Source organism: Eleutherodactylus coqui, chromosome 9, assembly GCF_035609145.1.
Source record: "Eleutherodactylus coqui strain aEleCoq1 chromosome 9, aEleCoq1.hap1, whole genome shotgun sequence".
NCBI classification, from domain to species: domain Eukaryota; kingdom Metazoa; phylum Chordata; class Amphibia; order Anura; family Eleutherodactylidae; genus Eleutherodactylus; species Eleutherodactylus coqui.
Window position 1 is genome coordinate 70232381 of NC_089845.1, and position 15848 is coordinate 70248228.

A 15848-nucleotide genomic window follows, 5' to 3' on the forward strand; every position below is an offset into this window, starting at 1 on the left:
CTTTAACACATAAAAGGCATAATCCAAGGCAGTAGAGTATCCATATAAAATCTAACCTTATTTTAGCCTAAAACGGTTAACTACATAACTGTTATCCTCTTGCAAAGCAAAAAAAAATACCATGCAATATACTTTTATATCTAGTTTTGGCTGCAACCACACCTCTAGTTCTTGCTCTGAGGAGCATCACCTGTTGTCAAGGAGACTGTAAACAATAACAAGGAAATATCATTAACCAATTTTTCAAACCTGACATGTTTCACTTAAGGGCTCAGTCACACGGGTGCATCGGTACCCATACACAGGCGCCAATACGCCCGTGTGACTGAGCCCTCACTCCATGAGGAAGATGGCCGTACCTGAAGACGGACGTCTCTCTGCAGTGCTGAAGAAAGAACACATGACTGGCAATGAAGCCGGTCACATGTTCTTTCTCCCGGCGCTGCAGAGAGATGTCCGTCTTCAGGTACGGCCGTCTCCTTCCTGCAGTAACACGGGCGCCCGTATGACTGAGCCCTTATGTGGTAATGACTTTGTAATACTATTAATTATTTAAGTGATTCTGAGATTGTTTTCTTTTCATTATACATTTTACTTTATATCAATTTATATAATTTTGGTTGGTATTAGAAATGAGCAAGCACCAAAATGCTCGGGTGCTCGTTGCTCGAGTCGAGCTTTTCATAATGCTCGAGAGCTCGTTTCGAGTAGTGAACTCCATTGAAGTCAATGGGAGATTCAAGCATTTTTCAAGGTAACCCATGCTCTGCATAGGGGAGGTTGTGTGAATCACCTGAAAACATCAGAAAGCCATGGAAACACCACAGAAACCGATAGGGAACAGGAGGGGCAGCATGCATGAATGCATCTAAGGCTCCCAGGTCAAACTATTAAGCCAAATTGTGGGCAAGAGCCTGGGGGTCACCCCCCTAACAATTCAGTTTGGACAGACCATAATCAGCAAGGCACACACGCAGGCATATCTTAGGTGACACCACTGCCTCTTCTCCTGTGTTACATGCTGGCATTGCTGTCCAATCCTCCAAAGGATGCAGGCACGAGCCTGCATCCACAGAATACTCAAAGTTTTCCCAGCGCAGCATTCAGCTGTACTCATGCCACACGGTCGCTTGATAGCCACACCACCCTCATGTCTATTTATAAGTGCGTATTGGATGAGGAGGAGCAGGAGACACACACTGCAGAGGGTTGGCAGGGCCTGGCAGCGATCATCTTTGAAATTGTGGGTAATAGCCCACAATGCTGATGAGAATTGCTGATAAATTAATGTATGATCATAAATCCAATCCTATGTGACCCCCGTCACAACATTTCATGAGCCACAAACATGGGCATAAAGGGGACTCAGATGCCAGTACTTCTACACATCTCCACAATTCAACAACCCATTCTAAAACAAAAGATTGGTTTGAAGCAGGAGGTGTTGCAAAAGTAGCCACCACAGGTATACAGTGAACCTGTGAAAGTTTCGGATACTGTGGTAAAACGAGAGCTAATACATGCCGACCAGCGCTAACCCCCAAGGATGTGTGCGTTTATCCTATCCAAACCAAACCGGCTGTTTACCACTCAGGGTATTTTGCGTCCGCTTAATTCCAAAAATAGACAGTGTACAATGAGTTCTGTCTTGCTATACAGTGCTGATCAGAATTCCAATGCCCATGCCATCTACGTCACAAAATTATCAGGAGCCACAAACTTGGCCATGAAGCAGACTCAGATGCTAGTACTTCTAACCATCTGCACAATTCAGCAATGCATTCTAAAACCAAAGATTGGTTTTAAGCAGGAGGTGTCACAAAAGTTGCTACCACAGGCATACAGTGAAACTGTCAATGTCTCATGAAATCAGTAACGCTTCCTTTGATCACTACAAAGACAGTGGGACCCATGAAGAAATGTGAGTGGCCAAAGCAGGACAATTCATTCTGTCTAGGTGTCAGATAGCTGGACACTGCGCTGGGAAACCTTTGGGGACTCTGGACGTATGATGCTGGAACCAGCACATTTGCTGAACTGTAGTGGTGAACCTCTTCAAAATTGGTGACGAGAACCTGAAGGTGGCCCTCTGCAAAAAAATGTTTTCACAGAGGCTGGAGGCAAACCTGGTAAAAAAAATTGTTTTTAAATAACCTATGGGGCCCTCTGAAGAATTGGCTGTTCAGTATGCTGAAATGCTGGTTTAAGAGGAGGAGAAGGGGGAAGATCAGAGAAGGATAGACCAAGCTACTTCTATCAATGGGACACACACTTGGGCCTATTATGCAGATTCTTTCAGCAAAAAACAAATAAAAGAATGAAAAATGAGAATAGTTTTGTTAGTTGCTATATAGTCTATGTACACTAGTAGCTGTATACTGTATAGAAGCGGTAACAGTATGCAGTATACAGCCGGGATGCTTGCGAATGCTTTGTGCTCATTACTGGTCTCAGGAAGCCAAATTAATGATGCACATAATGAGAGGAGTTGTAGTCCTAGAAAGGACTGTTGGGTTTCAATAATTCCAATCCCATGCCACCTCCATCACAAAATTGTCAGGAGTCACAAACGTGCCCATAAAGGGGACTCAGATGTCAGTACTTCTACCCATCTGCACAATTCAACCACCCATTGTACAACCAAAGATTTTTGTACCGAGTGCAGGTGAACCTCTGAAACATTTGTTTACAAAGAGTATTGGCGAACCCTTGAAAGAGTTGTGTACCAAGAGTATAGGCGATTCCCTGAAACATTTGTTGACCAAGAGTATAGACGAACCCCTGATAGATTTGTTGACCAAGAGTATAGGCGAACCCCTGAAACAATTGCTTTACCAAGAGTATAGGCAAACCCCCGAAACATTTGTGTACCAAGAGTATGGGAAACCCCTAAAACATTTGTGTACCAAGAGTATAGGTGAACCCCTGAAATATTTGTGTGCCAAGAGTATAGGCGAACCCTTGAAAGATTTTTGTGCCAGCAGTATAGGTGAACCCCTGAAACATTTGTGTACCAAGAGTATAGGCGAACCCCTGAAACAATTGTTTTACCAAGAGTATAGGCGAACCCCTGAAACAATTGTTTTACCAAGAGTATAAGCAAACTCCTGAAACATTTGTGTTACGGTATACTGCCCTTGATATACCAGCCGGGGTTGCCCTGATCTTACCCGCAACCCCTGTCCCTGCCTACTTGCATACACTTCTGGCTAACCCCAGGCGGGCAACTGGGCGGAGGGCCCTACTCTCGCTAGGGACCAAGAAGGGACGCTGATGGAAAGGGCAGAATAACAACAGAAAAGGCAGATGTAATAAACCAACATGAAAATACAAAGCAGATCTGAGACAGATGGAATAACCTGGCAGAAATAATAAACAAGCTGACAAGAGCAGGAGACCGACAGAGGCAGGCTAGCTAACTCATTGAGGGAAACCAATAACTGGCAGTGATTGCAAGTCACTGCCAGACTTATAAACAAAATCCTCCGCTCAGGGGTAGAGAGAGGGAGAAGCCAACGGACAATATAAAAAGGAAGCTAGTGCATGGCAGCTGCACTCACCGGTGTGTGCCCACACCGTGCTGTGAGCCACCTGCACACCGCCGGCCAGGCATCCGCGCCCCCTGCAGCCGGACCACAAGCCATTGAGATGCGCTCCAACCGCGGGACCCAGCACCCCGCCGCCGCGGGAGGAGCCGCAATCGCCGCATAACAATTTGTGTACCAAGAGTATAGGCAAACCCCTGAAACAATTGGTTTACCAAGAGTATAGGCGAACCCCTGAAACATTTGTGTACCAAGAGATTAGGTGAACTCCTGAAACATTTGTGTACCAAGAGTATAGGCGAAACCTTGAAAGATTTGTGTAACAAGAGTATAGGGGAACCTCTGATAGATTTGTTGACCAAGAGTATGGGTGTACCCCTGAAAAATTGGTTGACCAAGAGTATAGGCGAACCCCTTAAAAATTTGTATACCAAGAGTATAGGTGAACCCCTGAAACATTTGTGTTCCAAAAGGATAGGCAAACCACTGAAACATTTGTGTAGCAAGAGAATAGGCAAACCCCTGAAACATTTGTGTAGCAAGAGTATAGACGAACCCCTGAAACATTTGTGTTCCAAGAGTATAGGCGAACCCCTGAAAAATTTGTTGGCTAAGAGTATAGGCAAAGGCCGGAGAAATTTGTGCATGATTCTCCTGTTCCAGCTTAAAGAATCTTTATGCTATGTTATGCTGCTTTCTACCAGTGGAGATGAGAAATCAGAGGAAATCCAGGCTTTGTTCATCTTAATGAGTGTAAGCCTGTCGGCACTGTCAGTTGATAGGCAGGTATGCTTATCCGTAAGAATCCCCCCAGCAGCACTAAACACCCTTTCTGATAACATGCTAGTGGCAGGGCAGGTTGGCACCTTCAAGGCGTACAGCGCAAATTCGTGCCACGTGTCCAGCTTTGAGACCCAATAGTTGTATGGAGCAGAGGCATCACAGAGGACCTTGGTATGGTTGGCTATGTACTCCCTCACAATCTTTTTACAGTGTTCCCTCCTACTCAGCCTAGACTGGACAGTGGTGACACAGTCTGGCTGGGGAGCCATAAAACTGGCAAAGGCCTTGGAGAGTGTTCCCTTGCTTGCGCTGGACATTCTGCCTGTTCCCTGCATCTACCCTGCTAGTTGGCCCACTGAACTACGTCCTCTACTGCTAGCGTTGTCAGATGGAAACTTTAGCATCAGCTTTTCCACCAGGGCCCTGTGGTATTGCATCACTCTCGTACTTCTTTCCTCTTTGGAAATGAGAGTGGAAAGGTTCTCCTTATACCATGGGTCGAGAAGGGTGAACACCCAGTAATACGTGTTGGCCAGAATGCGTCTAACGTGAGGGTCAGGGGAAAGGCAGCATAACATGAAGTCAGCCGTGTGTGCCAGAGTTCCAATACGCAACACATCGCTTTTCTCACTAGGAGGATGACTCTCAGCCTCCTCTTCCTCCTCTTCAGCCAATACACGCTGAACAGATGTGAAGGAAGTAGCATGGGTACCCTCTGCAGTGTGGGCAGCAGTCTCTTCCCCCTCCTCCTCTCCCTCCTCCAATATGCGCTGAGAAACAGGCATGAGGGTGGTCTGGCTATCAAGCAACGTATTGTCATCCCTCATCCCCTGTTCTATTCGCAAAGCGTCGGCCTTAATGCTTAGCAGTGACCCTCTCAGCAGGCAAAGCAGCGGGATGTTTACGCTGATAATGGCCGCATCTCCGCTCACCATTTGTGTAGACTCCTCAAAGTTTCCTAAGACCTGACAGATGTCAGACATCCATGCCCACTCCTCTGTGAAGAACTGCAGAGGTTGACTACCACTATGATGGCCATGTTGCAGCTGGTATTCAACAATGGCTCTGCGCTGCTCATAAACCCTGGCCAACATGTGCAACATAGAATTCCAGCGCGTGGGCACGTCACACAACAGTCGGTGCACTGGAAGCTGGAAGCTATGTTGCAGTGTCCTGAGGGTTGCAGCATCTGTGGTGGACTTTTGTGATGCACTTTGCTAAGCAGCTCAGTAAAATTGGGGTAGTTTTTAAGAAAGCGCTGAACCACCAGATTGAACACATGTGCCAGGCATGGCACGTGTGTTAGTCTGCCAAGCTGCAGAGCTGCCACCAGGTTACGCCCATTGTCACAATCACCATGCCTGGTTGGTGGTTCAGCAGCGAAAGCCACAGATCCATCTGCTCCATCAAACCCTGTAGCAGCTCTTGGTCGGTGTGCCTCTTGTCACCTCAGGAGTTTCAGCATGGCTTGCTGATGCTTCCCCACTGCTGTGCTGCAGCGCCTCGAGCTACGGACTGAAGGTGACATGCTCACACATGGTAATTGAGAGGTGGAGGAGGAGGAGGGAGGGTTAGGGGAGGTGGCATAATACTCAGGAAAAAACATCACCGAGGTAGCACGTGTGTTAGTCTGCCAAGCTGCAGAGCTGCCACCAGGTTACGCCCATTGTCACAATCACCATGCCTGGTTGGTGGTTCAGCAGCGAAAGCCACAGATCCATCTGCTCCATCAAACCCTGTAGCAGCTCTTGGGCGGTGTGCCTCTTGTCACCTCAGGAGTTTCAGCATGGCTTGCTGATGCTTCCCCGCTGCTGTGCTGCAGCGCCTCGAGCTACGGACTGAAGGTGACATGCTCACACATGGTAATTGAGAGGTGGAGGAGGAGGAGGGAGGGTTAGAGGAGCTGGCATAATACTCAGGAAAAACCATCACCGAGGTAGGACCCGCAATCCTCGGTGTGGGTAGCACATGAGCGGACCCAGGGTCAGACTTGGCCCCAGCCTCTATCAGGTTAACCCAATGTGCCGTCAGGGAGATGTAGTGTCCCTGCCCGCCAGGACTTGTCCATGTGTCCGTGGTTAAGTGAACCTTCCCAGTAACCGCGTTGGTGAGGGCATGGTTTATATTACGTGACATGTGCTGGTGTAGGGCCGGGACGGCACAGCAGGAAAAATAGTGGCGACTGGGGACCGAGGGACAGCCGCCACCATCAGGTTACGGAAAGCCTCCGTTTCTACTAACCTATATGGCAGCATCTCCAGGCTGAGTAATTTTGAAATATGCATGTTTAGTGATTGTGCATGTGGGAGAGTGGCAGCATATTTCCGCTTGCGTTCCACTGCTTGGCTTATCGACATCTGAACGCTGTGCTGGGACACATTGGTGGAGGCAGTGGAGGACCATGGAAGTGAGGGTGTGGGTGCATGCCGGTAGATGCTCGTCCCTGCTTGCCAGGATGTGACACAGGGGAAGAGGCAGTGGTGACCCGCAGGCATTGAATGGCCTTCGGTTCACCTCATCGGGTGCTTAGCCATCATATGCCTGCACATGCTCGTGGTAGCCAGGCTGGTAGTGGTGGCTCCCCACAGGTTGCACACTACTATGCATTGGTCATCCGCGCTCTCAATAAAAAACCTCCAGACCTTCGAACACCTAGCCCTCTGCATGGAGGCTTGCCATGAGGAGGTGCTGTGGGAAAGAGTTGGGAGATAATTTACTATGGCCCTGCTTCTTCCTCTCGCCACCCCACTGCGTCTTCCAACCTTTTCTGCTGCTGCACTTGCCTCCCCCTCTGAAGCCCTGTCTTCAGTAGGCTTAGCAACCCAGATGGGGTCAGTCACCACATCATCCAGCAGCTCTTGCTCTGAATACTCAGTCTGCTCCTCCCTCAGACTTACTGCCCTAACAACAACATCACTAACAGACAACTGTGTCTCATCATCATCCACAAATAGCTCTTAAGACACTACTTTTGAAGTCCCCAGCCTCATTACCCTGAGTCTATGAAAGGTCCAAATTTTGGGCATCGGTCACGACAAACTCCTCAGGCTTGCTGTCCGGCTGCCCGGGGCACGGGTGCCTGGCCGGCACAGGCGGCGTGGTGCTGGTGGCACCTGTGAGTGCAGCAGCCGTGCATGAGCTCCCTTTTATTATGTTCTTTTGGGAGTTGGCTGTCTCCCTCTCTCCGCCCCTGGGCGGAGGCTTTTGTTTAAAGGCTGGGCAGAGACTGTCAATCACTGACAGTTATTGGTTTCCCTCAGTGTGCTAGCTAGTCTGCCTCAGTTGGTCTCCTGCTTCTGTCATCTTGTCTGCTATACTCTGCTATTATCCGCCAGGTTTTTCCATCTGCCTCAGTTCTGCTTAGTATTGCTCGTGTTGGTTATTACATTTGCCTATTCTGTCAGTATTCTACCCTTTCCATCCAGGTACGCCAGCATCCCTTTTTCGCTCCCTAGTGAGAGTAGGGATCGCTGCCCAGTTGCCTGCTTGGGGTTAGCCAGGAGTGGAGGCAAGTAGACAGGGACAGGGGTTGTGGGTGAGATCTAGGGCACCTGGGCTGGCATATCAAGGGTAGTATACCATAACACTTGGCCTCTGCTCACACCCTCATTCGGACACCCACGTCCGCAACCTCGACCCTTACCCCTAGTCTTCATCATGTTGGATAATGCACTTGGAGAAAATGCTACGCAAAATGCAAGTTATTTTGCATATGCATATAGGCCAAGATAGACACAATAAACAGTGTGTAAGGTTGTTAGATAGCATAGATTGACAGCACCCAGACACAAGTATATACTGTAGGCTTCCAGCAGGCCCCCAAAAACTTTAAAGTGTGTATACTGTTGTTAGATAGGGGAGATAGACAGCACCCAGATACGGGTATATAGCATACGCTTTCAGCAGACAAAGGAAAAATTTAAAGTGTGTATACTGTTGTTAGATACCATAGGTTCACAGCACCAACACACGTGTATAAAGCATACGCTATCAGCAGGCAAAAAAACCCAAAAAAATGATAGGAGTTTTGTTACTTCCTATCTACTCTGTGTACACCACTAGCAGTATACTGCATAAAACCGGTAACAGAATGCAGTATACAGCCGGGATGTTTGAGAAAAAATTTTTGCGTACTACTGGTCCCAGCCAGCCAAAATGCTGATGCACACAATGAGAGGAGTTGTAGTACTAGAAAGGATTGTTGGGTTCTTGGAGCTAGGATCCCTGCCTAACCACAACCTGCACCCTACACTATAGCTTTCCTTATAGCAGCTGATCAATCCCTCAGCTCATGCAGCATGCGTGTGAGGCAAGCCTCAAGTGCCCAGAGTTTTAATACTCGGAGGTCACCTGATCAGCCCAGCCAGTCACTGCTATGGATGTGCACAGGGTTGGCATGTCACAGCAGGAAGTGGTAAAGCCTTCACTGCATGTTTATTGGCTAAAAAATGGTGCTAAACATGCGGGAGGATAGGATGCAATTTTTTCGAGCACCACGTGGCGCTCGCTCGAGTAACAAGCACCTTCAAGTATGCTGCTGCTCGAACGAGCATCAAGCTCGGACAACCATGCTCGCTCATCTCTAGTTGGTATGTTTTTTGTTAATTTAGAAAATAAACAACATTTAGAGAAAATTTTGAAAAATGAGCATTTTTCAAAATTTGTCATTTCTGCTTGCAATACTGATAGTTATGGCACACAAAAAGTTAATAAATAACATTTACTATATGTCCATGTTATCTTGGCATCATTTTTTTTACTTTATTTTTTATTGTTTCCAGACATTACAAGTATATCAAATATAAAAATTTGTGATCAAGGAAGCAGTTTGCCCTCATAATACATTTTAGCACGGACATGGTCTCACATGGTACTTTCACAATGCAATTGTGTTTTTGTGATGCAAAAAAAGAAAATGTGTTTCATGGAGCCAGCATTTATTCAGCTTATATAGAATTTTTCAGATTTGGAAGAATATTCCCAAACTATAATATTCACAGCCATCACATGCCTGGAGACCATGCTAAATCTCAGCTTTCATCAGGCACTAAGATAACAGAGCTTCTGCACAGTGAAAGGGAAGGGGGGTGGGGGGGGGGGTTGTGGGGATTTTCTGCAAGGACATTTTAAAATGTCCTTGCAGAAATTGCTAAGGACGGTCTGGGTTGTTTATAATTAGGGATGAGCGAGTATACTCGCTAAAGCACTACTCGCTCGAGTAATGTGTTTTAGCCGAGTATCTCCCTGCTCGTCCCTGAAGATTCGTGAGTCGCCGCAGCTGACAGGTGAGAAGTAGAGATGAGCAAGCATACTCGTCCGAGCTTGATGCACGTTCGAGTATTAGGGTGCTCGAGATGCTCGTTACTCGAGACGAGCACCACGCGGTACTCGTCTCGATTAAACGAGCACTGACCATTGAATTCAATGGAGCCGGCAATACAGCCGGCTCCATTGAAAGCAATGGGCTGCCGGCGAGCGCGGGATGAATTGTCAGGAAGGGCTTAAATATATAAGCCCTTTCCTGCAATTCATCCAGAAATGTGTAAAAATAAAAAAAATATATATACTCACCTGGTCCCGGCAGACGGAGTTCAGCGCGGCCAGCGGCAGTCGTCCTGAACTGCTCTGAACAACTGTGAGTAGTATTCAGCAGCCAGGGATTTAAAATCCCCGCCTGCTGAATAAGCTGCCTCTAATTGGTCACAGCCTGACCAATCAGAGGCAGATCTCACTCACACACCCATTCATGAATTTATGAATGGGTGAGTGACTGCTGCCTCTCATCTGATTGGTCCCGCTGAGCCAATGAGAGGCAGCAGTCACTGCTCAGCAGCCTCACGCACGTGCCATGCCTGGCCCATGTCTTTAATTTGGTGGTTCAGCGCTTTCTGAAAAGCTACCCACACTTGTCATACCGGCTGCCGGGTCAGCGCACATTTCCGCAAGTCCAAGACAGACGCTGCCACCCTGCGGACCCTGCAACATCGGTTTAATCTGCCAGTGCACCGACTGCTGTGCGACGTGCCCACACGGTGGAACTCTACGCTCCACATGTTGGCCAGACTCTATGAGCAGCGTAGAGCTATAGTGGAATACCAACTCCAACATGGGCGGCGTAGTGGGAGTCAGCCTCCTCAATTCTTTACAGAAGAGTGGACCTGGTTGGCAGCCATCTGCCAGGTCCTTCGAAACTTTGAGGAGTCTACCCAGATGGTGAGCGGGGATGCTGCAATCATTAGCGTCACCATTCCTCTGCTATGCCTCTTGAGAAGTTCCCTGTAAAGCATAAAGGCAGACGCTTTGCGCTTGGAAACGGAGGCGGGGGAAGACATTATGTCGCTGGATAGTCAGAGCACCCTCATGTCTATATCTCAGCGCGTTGAGGAGGAGGGGGAGGAGCATGAGGAGGAGGGGGAAGAGACAGCTTGGCCCACTGCTGAGGGTACCCATGCTGCTTGCCTGTCATCCTTTCAGCGTGTATGGCCGGAGGAGGAGGAGGATCCTGAAAGTGATCTTCCTAGTGAGGACAGCCATGTGTTGCGTACAGGTACCCTGGCACACATGGCTGACTTCATGTTAGGATGCCTTTCTCGAGACCCTCGCGTTACACGCATTCTGGCCACTACGGATTACTGGGTGAACACTGCTCAACCCACGGTATAAGGAGAACCTTTCCACTCTCATACCCGAAGAGGAAAGGAGTTCGAGAGTGATGCTATACCACAGGACCCTGGCGGACAAACTGATGGTAAAATTCCCATCCGACAACGCTAGTGGCCAAAGGCGCAGTTCCAAGGGCCAGGTAGCAGGGGAGGCGCGGAGATCAGGCAGCATGTACAGCACAGGCAGGGGAACACTCTCCAAGGCCTTTGACAGCTTTATGGCTCCCCAGCAAGACTGTGTCACCACTCCCCAGTCAAGGCTGAGTCGGCGGGAGCACTGTAAAAGGATGGTGAGGGAGTACATAGCCGATCGCACGACCGTCCTCCATGACGCCTCTGTCCCCTACAACTACTGGGTGTCGAAGCTGGACACTTGGCCTGAACTCGCGCTGTATGCCCTGGAGGTGCTTGCTTGTCCTGCGGCTAGCGTCTTGTCAGAGAGGGTGTTTAGTGCGGCTGGGGGAATCATCACGGATAAGCGTACCCGCCTGTCAACCGACAGTGCCGACAGGCTTACACTCATAAAGATGAACAAAGCCTGGATTTCCCCAGACTTCTCTTCTCCACCAGCAGACAGCAGCGGTACCTAAACAATACGTAGGCTGCACCCGCGGATGGAAGCATCGTTCTCTATCACCATCAAAAACGGGGACCTTTTAGCTTCATCAATCTATGTATTATATTCATCCTCCTCCTCCTGCTCTTCCTCCTGAAACCTCACGTAATCACGCCGAACGGGCAATTTTTCTTAGTCCCACAAGGCTCAGTCATACTACTTTAGTAAACAATGTTTATACGTTTCAATTCTCATTAAAGCGTTGAAACTTGCACCTGAACCAATTTTTATTTTAACTGGGCTGCCTCCAGGCCTAGTTACAAATTAAGCCACATTAACCAAAGCGATTAATGGGTTTCACCTGCCCTCTTGGTTGGGCATGGGCAATTTTTCTGAGGTACATTAGTACTGTTGGTACACCAATTTTTTTGGACCCTCGCCTACAGTGTAATCCTAGTAATTTTTATGGGCTTCGCCTGCACTCATGGCACAGCAAGGTGTGTGGGGTTGGCCTACACTTTTACTACATAAACATATTACCAGTCTGACTGGGGCATGCAGTGTGGGCCGAAGCACACCTGTATTGTATGTGACGTTAACTCTGCTGAGCAGGGCACTGCAATGGGATATATTTATGCACCGCTGGTGGGTTCCAGGGAGCCACCCATGCTGTGGGTCCACAGGGACTTCACATTAGAGATTTGTACCTGCCAGTGTCTATGTATTAAAAACCCCGGTCAGACTGGGGCATGTAGTGTGGCCCGAAGACCACCTGCATTTAATCGGATGTTACCTCAGCTGTGATGGGCAATGCAATAGGATATATTTATGTACTGCCGGTGGCTTCCTGGGACCCACCCATGCTGTCGGTTCACACGGAGTTGTAACTGCATGTGTCTACTTCTAAAGAACCCCAGTCTGACTGGGCCATGCAGTGTGGGCCGAAGCCCACCTGCATTAAACCTGACGTTACCTCAGCTGTGATGGGCAATGCAATGGGATATATTTATGTACCACCGGTGGGTTCCAGGGAGCCACCCATGCCGTGGGTCCACAGAGACTTCACATTAGGGATTTGTACCTGCCAGTGTCTATGTATTAAAAACCCCGGTCACACTGGGGCATGCATTGTGGGCTTAAGACCACCTGCATTTAATCGGACGTTACCTCAGCTGTGATGGGCAATGCAATGGGATATATTTATGTATCGCCGGTGGCTTCCTGGGACCCACCCATGCTGTCGGTCCACACGGAGTTGTAACTGCATGTGTCTACTTCTAAAGAACCCCAGTCTGACTGGGGCATGCAGTGTGGGCCGAAGCCCACCTGCATTAAACCTGACGTTACCTCAGCTGTGATGGGCAATGCAATGGGATATATTTATGTACCACCGGTGGGTTCCAGGGAGCCACCCATGCTGTCGGTCCACAGGGACTTCACATTAGGGAGTTGTACCTGCCAGTGTCTGTGTATTAAAAACTCCGGTCAGACTGGGGCATGCAGTGTGGGCCGAAGACCACCTCCATTTAATCGGACGTTACCTCAGCTTTGATGGGCAATGCAATGGGATATATTTATGTACCGCCGTAGGCTTCCTGGGACCCACCCATGCTGTCGGTCCACACGGAGTTGTAACTGCATGTGTCCACTTCTAAAGCACCCCAGTCTGACTGGGGCATGCAGTATGGGCCGAAGCCCACCTGCATTAAACCTGACGTTACCTCAGCTGTTATGGGCAATGCAATGGGATACATTTATGTACCGCCGGTAGGTTCCAGGGAGCCACCCATGCTGTGGGTGCACACGGAATTCCCATTGCGGAGTTGTACCTGCCTGTGACTATTTATAAAAAACCCAGGTCTGACTGGGGCATGCAGACACCTTGACGGAATTAATAGTGTATGGCACATGGGTTCCCCATTGCTATGCTCACGTGTACAGCTCCTGATGGAGGTGGCACAGGATTGGATTTCTCATTGCTTCTGTACAGCATTGTGGGCTATCGCCCCACCCCTTTTAAAGAGGGTCGCTGCCTGGCCGTGCCAACCCTTTGCAGTGTGTGCCTGCGGTTCCTCCTCATGGCAGACGCACTTATAAATAGACATGAGGGTGGTGTGGCTATGAGGCCAGCGTGTGGCATGAGTGCAGCTGAAGGCTGCGCAGGGACACTTTGGTGTGCGCTGTGGACACTGGGTCGTGCGGGGGGGTTGGGCAGCATGTTAACCCAGGAGAAGGGGCAGCGGAGTGTCATGCAGGCAGTGATTGTGCTTTGTTGGAGGTAGTGTGGTGCTTAACTAAGGTATGCCTTGCTAATGAGGGTTTTTCAGAAGTTAAAATTGTTGGGGGGTGGGCACTCTTGCCGCTATTGTGGCTTAATAGTGGGACCTGGGAACTTGAGATGCAGCCCAACATGTAGCCCCTCGCCTGCCCTATCCGTTTCTGTGTCGTTCCCATCACTTTCTTGAATTGCCCAGATTTTCACAAATGAAAACCTTAGCGAGCATCGGCGATATACAAAAATGCTCGAGTCGCCCATTGACTTCAATGGGGTTCGTTAGTGGACACGAACCCTCGAGCATCGCGAAAAGTTCGTCTCGAGTAACGAGCACCCGAGCATTTTGGTGCTCGCTCATCTCTAATTCTGACCTTAGCAATAGATTTTTACCTGCAAAAAGAAAAAGGGGAAAAGTTATCATTATTATCATATAGGTAATATATTTTTTTTAATGGTATCACCAATATCTCCCTGTTATTATTTGCAGTTTCCTTGACAACTGGGCGCATTCTTTGGGGAGAATTGGAGCAGGGAGATATTGGTGATGGATCCTGAGATCCTTTTAGGTGGAAAACCATTGCCCTGCACTTTTTGTAGCCTTGCTTGCAACTGCTAGCCTGAGGATGTTCTTTAACCAGAGGTGTCCTTGGAATACTGAGGCAACTCCAGACCACCACCTAGAAAGAGAGACTGTACTACGAGCAGAGTAAAGTCCTGGGGAACACTACCAGAGACTATGAAAATGCCAACACATGGTTCCCTGCCAAGTTCAGTAATTTGAGCTGTTCTTGGAGACTGTTGGCCTGTTGATACTGCAACCAATATGTTGTGTGTTCTTCAAGAGAGACTGTAACCAATATCCTGCAAGCTGTCATTGAGAAACTGTTTCACGGCATTTAGTAACTAACAAGCTCTGCACCTACTGTGCCCATAATTTCCAAGCCTTGTGTTGTAACCAAGCCTCACAACCCTTGTTGGAGTAAATACAAAAATTACCACTACATGTCTGCTTCTTTACTATGCCATTCTTGAGTGGAAGTCACAGTAAGGGCTTATTCAGATGACTATATTTGTGCAGGTATTTCGGCACATTGTGATTTTTCCCAGCAACAGAAACCGAGTAATCTTGTAGATATAATACCCTTTAATGGTTAACAAAAAAATATGATGTTATAGCAAGCTTTCGGATCTTCTATTGAGCCTTCTTCAGGCTTAATGAAACTGATTTGGAGGCATATATATATATATATATATATATATATATATATATATACTGTATACGAATGCAGAGATGACACCCCTCTTGATCTAAATACAAATGTTCACACACAGAAATTTGGGACTGATTTGCACTTATCCCAGACAAGATGAGCAGAGTGGTAAATACTTAATCAGTCCACTGCTAAGAAATGGGACTGTTTTATGGGGGATGAAACAATACCTCTGCACATAAAATGCGACCATGCGAAACATAGGACGCATGCGTTTTTTTCTACACAATATATTTGCATGAAAAAAATAGGACTTAGGCTTTATTCCCACAAGCGCATATACACCCGGGCGCATATACGGTACCCATGTGAAGCATTGGTTTCCAATGCAGCCACTCACACAGGCGAATATACTGGGTATAAATACGCCGACAGCGTGAAAAATAGAACATATACACAGTCAACGCATATACGCTCAGCCAAAACATAGTTCTAGAACTATGTTTTGGCCAATATACGCGGGCGGGTCCTATAGACTTTTATGGTAGCAGGGAAAGAGAAGGGAGGGGAGGCATTTTTACAGCGTCCAACGCAGCAAAAAACTTACAGGTGCCTCTATATAGGCACTTGAAGGCATCTTGAGGATTTTGGCAGAGCGAGGGTATTCTGGGGTGCGGCGTATTTTTTCGCTAAAAATGACGCTCGTGATCATGCCAATGGATTGCAAAAAAACGCACATTCAGGCGCTTATACGGAGCACGCATGAAAGTGTAAAAACTTTCTCAGCCGTCTTTTTATACGGCACGTCAAAAGATA